The 9,749-nt window shown below is 32.8% G+C and overlaps 1 pseudogene; it reads left to right on the top strand.

Moving 5' to 3' along the window:
• The first annotated feature begins 415 nt into the window (after positions 1–415).
• LOC106968392 (DDB1- and CUL4-associated factor 13-like) lies at positions 416–8,726 on the top strand (annotated as a pseudogene).
• Positions 8,727–9,749: the final 1,023 nt, after the last annotated feature.

The raw sequence follows: 9,749 nt of genomic DNA on the forward strand, positions 1-9,749 counted from the left end.
TATTGAATTCTTCTACATATTTAGGAATCAATAATTCTAAATACTTTCACAAAAGAGAAAAACAAGGACCCACAGCTCACCTTATGGGGTCAGCACAGACTTCACTCTGAAATTTTAAATTTTAAATTGGCATTAAGAGAAAGGAAAATTACAGATAAATTTCTTTGGAAAATATAGTTGAAAATTTCTAAAAGAAATGTGAGCAAATCAAACCATAAAACAGATAATGTAACAACATTCGGTAGGGTTTATTTTAGGTCTGTAAGAGAAGTTTAACATTCAGAATGCAATCAATCTAATTCATCACATTGACAGAATAAAAGGGGGAAATGGCATAATTATATCAATAGATACAGGAAAAACTTTCAATAAAAGTCAATATTCTTTCATGATAAAAACTTTTAACAAACTAAAAATGGAGGAAAATCTTAATCTGGTAAAGGGTATCTACAAATGTCTACACCATACATTATATTTATAAATATATATCAAAAATTTCCCATCAAGACTGGGAACAAGATAAGAAAGTCTGATATCATCACTTTTATTCAACTTTGCACTGGATGCCCCAGCCTGTGCAATAATATTATCAAAATAAATAAGTATTATAAAGTTTGGAAAAGAATAAATGGATTTTGTTTATAAATGGCATCACTGTGCACACAAAATATCCAAAGCATTCATAAAGTGTTAGAATCAGTAAGTAAATTTAGCATGACTGCTGGATATAAGCAATTAGAAAATAAAAATTTTTAAAGAGCATTAATTTAGCATCAAGCACATAAAATTTCGATATATTTACCTAATAAAAATTTTGCAAAGTCTTTGCACATAAAATTTAAAAATATTACTTACGAAAATTGAAGAAGAGGTAAATAAATGAAAAAATTTACTGAAGATTGTAAATGTATCAATTATTTCCCAACTTCAATTCAATTCAATTGAATACCAATTAAAATCAAAACTTTATTTTTATTGACATTGATTAGTTTATTTTAAAATTCTAATGAAAATGCAGAAAGGTCAAGATGAGGCAAGGCAATCTTGAATGAAAATAAAGTCAAAGTATTTAAATTACCATATATCAATACTTACCAAGAAATCACAGTAAGATTTTATGATATTGACACAAGAATAGAAAAACTGACCAATGGCATATAATAAAGACTCCAGAAACAGAGTCATATAAACAACCACAGATATTATAAAAGTGACATTGCATTGCAGTGGGGGGAAAATTTAGGTTAATAAATTTTAATCTGTATGTCCTGAATACAACCAAAATTTATTCCATATTAAGTGTAGATCTAAATAATGTGAATTACAAAACAATAAAGGTTGTAGGAGGTAATATACGTGAATACTTTCATAGCCAAAGTAGTAATTTAAAGTCCTTAAAGAGGAAACAAAATGTACTAGCCAAAGATAACACTAATAATTTGTGCCTCATAGAAATTAAGATTTCATATTTATCAAAATATTCCATGAAGAGTTTACAAGGCAGAATGAAAAAAAAGTTATAGTATATGTAATATATATAATATATATTCTATATATAATTTATAGAAAATGTATATATTATGTATATAGATAATATGCATGGTGTATATGAAAAATAAACATAATACATGTTACATATATACTATATAATGTATAGGAAAAATAAACAGGCTATATAAAAAATCTTCTACAACTCAAGAAATATAGATAGATGACCCCATAGAAAAAAGCAGACAAAACACTTGGACAGGCACTTCACAAAGAGACTATCCAAATGGCTAATAAACATATGTAAATGTGATCAATATCAATAGCCATCAGGTACATACAAGTTAAAACCACAGTGTAACAAATATGTATAAGATCTACACGAGGAAACTATAAATTTCTGATGAATGAAATCAAGTAAGAACTAAGTAAATGGAGAGGTATTCCATGTTCATGAATAGGAAGACTCAGTATGGTCAACATACCAGTTCTTCCCAACTTGATCTATAGGTTCAATACAATCTCAAACAAAATCTCAGGAAGTTATTTTGTGGATATTGACAAACTGATTCTAAAGTTTAGATGGAGAAGCAAATGAGCCAGAATAGCCAATATAATATTGAGGAAGAACTGTAAAACTACAATAATCAGGACAATGCGATATTGGTAAAAGAACAGAGAAATAGATCAATGGAACCAGATAGCAAAATCAGAAATAGCCACTGCAAATATAGTCAATTGATTTTTACAAAAGAGAAAAAGCAATAAAATAGATCAAAGATAGTCTTTTCACCAGAGGTTACTAGAACAATTGAACATCCACATATTGATGAATAATAAATCTAGATTCACCAAAAAAATGAACCTAGATAATCTAGACAGGCATTATGCTCTTCACAAAAATTAATTCAAACTGGATCATAAAATTAAAAACTATAAAATTCCTAGAGGATAACATAGGACAAAACCTGCATGGTGACCTTAGATGTGATGATTACTTTTTAGATACAACAGAATCCACAATCCACAAAAGAAATAATTGATAAGTCGGACTTCATCAAAATTACAACTTTTGTGAAAAGCCACGTCAAGAGAATAAGAATACAAGCCACAGACTGGGAGAAAATATTTGCAAAGACACATCTGATACATCTGGGCTGTTATCCATAATATACAAAGTACTCTTAAAACCCAAAAGTAAGAAAATGAACCATTCATTTAAAAATTGGGCCAAAGATCTAAACAGACACTTCTCCAAAGAAGATATGCAGATAGTAAGTAAACATATAAAAAGATGTTCTACATAATAGATCACCAAAAAGTGCAAATTAAAATTACAGTGAGATACCATTAGAGACACCTATTAGAACGGACAATGGACAAAATTTGGAACACTGACAACACCAGCTGTTGGGAAGATTGTGGAGCAATGGGAATTTTTATTCATTGCTGGTGAAAATGCAGAATGGTACGGACACTTTAGAAGACAGTTTGGTGGCTTCACACAAACTAACATATTCTCACCAGATGATCCAGCAATCACTCTCCTTGGTTATTACCCAAAGCAGTTGAGAACTTACATCCACACAAAAAAATCTGTCCACACACGTTTTGTCAGCTTTATCCATAATGGCCAAAATTTGAAAGCAACCAATATGTCCTCTGTAGGTGAATGAATTCATAAACTGGAACACAACAGAAAATTATAGAATTCTACATTACAAATAATAGAATATTATTCAGTTCTAATAAGAAATGATCTATCAAGCCATGAACAGATATGCAGGAAACTTAAATGAATAATAAGTGAAAAAAGCCAATGTGAAAAGATTACATTCTCTATTATTCCAACTATATGATACTCTGGAAAAGAAAAAAATGTGGAAAGAGTAAAAAGATAACTGGGTCATTGTGGGCAGGATTAGTATAAATAGAACACAGAGGACTTTTAGGGCAATGAAAATACCCTGCATCATATTATAATGATGGATACATGTCTTTACACATTTGTCCAAACCCACAGAATGTACAACAGGAAGAGGAAACCTTAATGTAAACTATGACCTTTGGGTGATTATGATGTGTTGCTGCAAGTTTTCAATAATAATAAATGTACCATTGGTGAAAAATGTTGATACAGGGGAGGCCATGCATGTGTGGGGATAGGAGGTACGTGGGAAATCTCTGTACTTTCCTCTTGGTTTGCTGTGAACTAAAACTGCTCTAAATAAATTAATGTCTTTTTAAAAAATTACATAACACACACACACACACACAACATTACTATACATCTACCAGAAACTTTGGAGGCAAGTACTGCCAGTGAGAGTATGAATAAGTATAATCTCTTTGTAAAGCTGTCTAGCAGTATATCTCCTAAAGCAAAACATAACAATATCTTATGACACAACAAATACACTATTAAATATAGAAAATTTGAATATATATGCACTGAAAGACATGTCAAAAAATTAATAATATCATTATCTTATATAGTGAAATACTGGAAACCACCCAAGTATCCATGAATAGAAGAACATACATAATTTTAGAATATTGATATTCTAAATGAAATATTACACAACGACCATGAGTAATCTAATTCTACAAACAACCATATGGATAGTCTCACAGACATAACACTGAGTGAAAGAAACCAGACACATACACAAAAACACTATATAATTACATTTATATAAATGTCTCCAACAGGCAAAACCAATCTGTGTGATGGAAGTCAAAATAGCTGTTCTCTTTGGGGAGGTGGGAGGAGCATGGTGGCTAGGAGAGTACAAGGGAAGCTTTTAGAAATATTATCTTTATCTGGGTGATTGTTACAAAGGAGTGAGTAATATATAAAAATAATTGAGAAGTACACTTAAGATCGCACATATATATATTTGTTATACATTACACATTCATAGAAAATTTACATAAAAAGCAGAGATCACTTCAAAGACAAACGGCATAATTTTTTTTTTCATAATTATATAACAATGACTAAATTCAAGTAACAAATCCAACCCAATCTAAACAGATCAAGGTGAGGCTAAGAGGAAAAAACATTGCTTAATCTTACAATCAAAATTCAACAATTTCTATTACTTGCCAATAGATATTTTCTCATTAAGCAGCCATTGTTCGTAGATGTCAATTGTTTTCAGATGAGACAAAAATTTTCTTCCATAGGTATATTTTACCTTTCTTAAATCCAAGCACCATTGCACAAATTCTCGAGTCATAAAGGAGATCAATTCAGCCAACATACCACCACTATTAAAAAATAAAGCCAAAGTACACATTTCTCTTGCCATAAACCAAATTCAAAATGTTCAGGTTATCTGTAGTGAAGCCTGTGTGTGTTTTATTTCCTTCTTGATTCAAAACACCAGAGAGTTCCTTCATGCCAGCTGGTTACAGCAGAAGCCAAACACAGAAATGAAACAGCAAATTATAAAGCCACCAGTGCTGCCTCCCTCTTAAACACCCTGCCCTGTTATCAAATGTCATATTGTTCCTCATTCCAGCATCCTCCCTTTGAATTGGTGACTAGCATTTAGGTTTTAAGCACTCTATCCCATAATATAATAAAATAAACCAAGTTTTCTAAATCTACTCCCTAGATGCAGAAACAGATATTCTTTAGCTTTGCACACTATTACTCATGTCCTGAGCTAACTTTATTATGGTTACTCTGATTATTAATACTTTCCTGGCCAATCAGTGTCTTTGAGGCCTCTGCACATTTAGCCACAGCCATTCTATTTCAGTCCCTTATCCACCCCATTAGCAAATTTAGGGTAAATAAAAGACAAGCAGACCAGGTCCTATGGGGCATTATCACTCTTCATGCTGCTCTGAGAGCCCTGGGACTCAGGTTGTAGACCCCATGATGGCTTCATTATCATGCGTTAAAGAGGTTATATGTATTCCTAAAGTGAAGCACATTAATTCATATTGTGAGTTGAAATTAGGGCATAAGAAATTTCCCTTTTATTCTGGTTTAGTATTTCATATTGTTGAGGCATAATGTATAGCAGGACCTGCTCTTATCCATACACTGTCTGTGTCTATCAAAAATGATTCAATAAATACAATCCCATATTGTAGCAGCATCTGAAACAACTGCATAATCTTAGCACTGAACAAGATAAATCAAATTACAAAAGAAATTTATAGATGAAGACACGAAGTCTAAGGAAGATCCATGACTCGTTCAGCATCACACCACTACTCACTTGGTATTAGGTAATCTGCTTCTATTTTATTAGTAGGTAATAGAGGTAAACAGAGAAACAAATGGAGCAATTTTCTAGCCTCTAGGAAACTGTGTGGTAGAACATTCTCAAAAATGTTTTACTGATGGGGGATGCATAGTAACAATTTTTGAGACAACTGACTTAGGCTACACTGCTTTGCCAGCACGATATTTAGTAGTAAATATTTCATTTGTGTGCATATGTGTATATGTATTATATGTATTATGTATGTATGTATGTATTATATACATTATATATGTATTATATGTATGTATTATTATGTGTGTGTTTTATGTATTATATGCATATGTATTATATGCATTATATGCATATGTATTATATGCATTATGTATTATATGCATTATATGTATTATATGCATTATATGCATATTATTATATGCATTATATGTATTATATGCATTATGTATTATATGCATATGTGTATTATATGTATTATATGCATATGTATTACATGCATTGCATGCATTATATGTAATATATGCATTATATATAGATATATTATATGTATTATATGTATGTATGTATGTTTTATATGTATTATATATGTATATATGTATATATTATTATATATATGTACATATACATGTACATGATACAAGTATACATACACGCTATATGTGTGTCATACATGTGCACATATTACCACTTTTTGAGAACTGAAAACTCAATCCTCAAAAACTTAAGAGAGCATGCCATTGTAGACTACAACTTTTCAAGCCAAGACTCAAGGACTTTTGGAGATCTCAGGAGTCCAAAAGGTTTGTGAGAGAGCTGATATTTGTGAGGTATTTTGTATAGGCATACATGTGTACATTTCTGTATGTCTGGAATACAATGAGTTCATTGTGTTTCTTTCTTTCTTTCTTTCTTTCTTTCTTTCTTTCTTTCTTTCTTTCTTTCAGAGAGAGAAAGAGCATGCACACAAGCAAGCAGGGGAGGGGCAGAGGGGGAGAGAGACTCTTAAGCAGGCTCTACACCCAGCACAGAGTCCAACGCACAGCTCAATTTCATGATTGTGAGATCATGATCTGCCTGATCCGAAATCAAGAGTTAGATGCTTAACCAACTGAGCCACCTAGGTGCCCCACTTTTACTAGATTTTGAGCATCAGTGTTTTATAACCAATTTTGTATTATTTTCTCAGGTTCACTCAGCCAAAAGAGATTCTTTCCCTTTTTTTTTTAGCCAAAATATGAAGCTCTTGAATAGAATAATCTATATTTTGTACTCTTCAACGTTAACATTTTCACATCTAAAATCTGGAGAGCGTGAGTTAGGTCAAGCCCTAATCTAGTTTGATTTTCACAACATGAATTCTTCAAACTTAACTGTTCATTTTTCCTGAGTCCAGTAGAATTCTTTTGAAAGTGGTAGCATATCTAAAGTTGCACACTGTCCTTCTGGATCTCAAAATAAGTCATGCAACCACTGCCAAATGGTATATTTCAATAACTGCATCACATTGGCACTATTATATAAATTCCTATAAGGAACAGACTGATGGATGCCAAATGCCAGGGGAAATTGGTTGCTTCTATGGTGGAAGCAAGGAGGACTGTGTTTGGAACCCAGGAGATCTTCTGAGGTTCTTTTTACAATTCCCATGCCAACAGTAAAGATTAATGGAAAACTACCGGAACCAGAAAAGGCAGAGTAATTAAGGATTCAGATCTTTCAGGAAGGAAGATTTGGATCTACATAGCCAGTTACAAGAAACTATAATCCTACCTTACATCCTTTTGAGGTCCCATGAGAAAGGTAAGAGCTTTAAATGTTACCAAACTGGGATGGGTATCGGCAAAACTATTTCTCGCTTCCTTACAGAGATGAAGTCAATTGTTTGGCAAAGCATCCAAAGAGCCTGGCTACTGTCCTTCCTGGGGCATGTGATTGAGAGATTAGAATTTGGAACTCAACTAAATGAAAAAGTATCCATACAATACAAGCACATGAGAGTTTTGTATAAGGAATACATACTTGTTTTTGTGGGACTTTTTTTTTAACTGTTGGTGATGACAAAACTGTGAAGCAGTAGAAAATGGATGGACTGGGCTACGGAGAAGAGGAGGAACCACTGCATACAACATTAGGAAAGAGAGTGTATACAGGAATTGCTCATCACTGGAAAGAAGCTGTTTTTGCCACATGTGGACACCAAGTAGACATTTGGGATGAACAAAGAACCAATCCTATATGTTCGATGATCTAGGGATTTGACAGTAGTGTTAAACTTAATCCAACTGACATATTTCTCTTGGGCAGTTGTGCTTCTGACAGGAATATAGTACTATATGATATGAGGCAAGATACTCCTCTGAAAAATGTCATCTTAGGTATGGGAACAAATACAATTTGTTGGAACCCTATGGAAGCTTTCATTTTTACTGCAGCAAATGAAGATTACAACTTCTATGCATTTCAGAAGCATCCACTATACACTCTTGTAATGGTACGTGTGGATCTGTATCTGCAGTGCTTAATGTACATTATTCTTCCACTGGGAAAGACTTGGTGTCTGGTAGTTTTGATAAATCGATTTGAATCTTTCCTATTGGCAAAAAAAGAAATGGGTTAGTCTATCATGCAAAGAGAATGCAACATGTTCTCTGTATAAAATAGACTTCTAACAGCAAATATATTACGTGTGGATCTGATGAAATGGACATTTGTCTGTGGAAGGCTAATGCTTCTGAAAAACTGGATGTGCTTACTTCACGAGAAGCAGCAGCCAAAGGGTATAGCCAGAAGTTGAAGGAGAAACTTCCACACCATCCTCATATAAAACGCGTTGCTCATCACCGATATCTACCAAAATCTATCTACATCCAGATTCAAGAACAGCACACCATTAAAGAAGTTGGTCAACAAAAGGAAGGGAATCGTTTTACACACAGCAAGCCTGGATCTGTATTGATTGTGTCAGACAAGAAGGAATACATAGTGACAGTTCTGAAATAATACCTGGTATTCCCACCAATCCTAATGTATAATTACTTGTTACATTTTTATTTTAAAACTGTGCAAATAAATGTACTGGCTCTAGAATAATCACAAACAGTTCAGTTCTATGTGTAGAGTTGCTACCCTGGAAAATTATCCTGTAAGGTGGCCCGCTTGATAAAACTATCCAACATTTTATCTTTGATCAGCCTTCTTATTCATTGAGGAATGTGGTATTTGCCAACTTAACTTACTTTTACTTTTAGAACCTGCAGATATACCTTTGCGCTGATCTATTATTGTAGATACACTAAACATCTGATGTGGAAGAACTATGTCAGAACTTTTTTTCAATTCAATTAATTTTCTGTGCTTTATTTGTATTTGCCTTTTTGAGACTTTAAAGATGGTCACTTATATAGCTTTTATAAATAATAATTATAATTTATAGTTAAAGTAATAAAACCCTTTTTTTTGCAAAAAATATTCCTTGTGTTGACTGCTTCCAAACCTAAAATGTTTTAATTATTAAGGTTTGCTGATCTTCTAATAAAACCATCTGAGATTGTTATTGTCTGCCATATCCATTTATTTTTTGTCTTACATTTTGTCTAAAATGTAAGCCTGGTGAAGCCAAAGGCTATGTGTGGTAAATAGTCTGGCTCATGCTTCGTCTTTCTAAACTTCATTCTGGGGTGACTTCCTGTGCCACAAACTAAAAAATAACCTTTTCCAGAACAGATTCCAGGTAAGTTCATCATCTGCATGCATTTATTCAAATGTGGAATTATGTTAAATGCAGAACGAAGCAGAGCTTGCTTGTACAAGGCATCCATTTTGCTGGTGCAAATCTTTCAGGTCTGATGAGGTTTTGGAACTTAGGGTTATAGAAGTTGCTCTCTGATCTCCATCTTGGAATTGCAGTTAAAGTACTAAGATCTCTACTCCTCAATTAAACAATCTTTCTGGTTCTCTATCACCTCTCTTTGAAAATTAAAAAAAAAAAAGTGTATATAGTTAAGGTGTACAACATGATGATTT

The sequence above is a fragment of the Acinonyx jubatus genome, chromosome F2, assembly GCF_027475565.1.
Source record: "Acinonyx jubatus isolate Ajub_Pintada_27869175 chromosome F2, VMU_Ajub_asm_v1.0, whole genome shotgun sequence".
Taxonomy (NCBI): Eukaryota; Metazoa; Chordata; class Mammalia; order Carnivora; family Felidae; genus Acinonyx; species Acinonyx jubatus.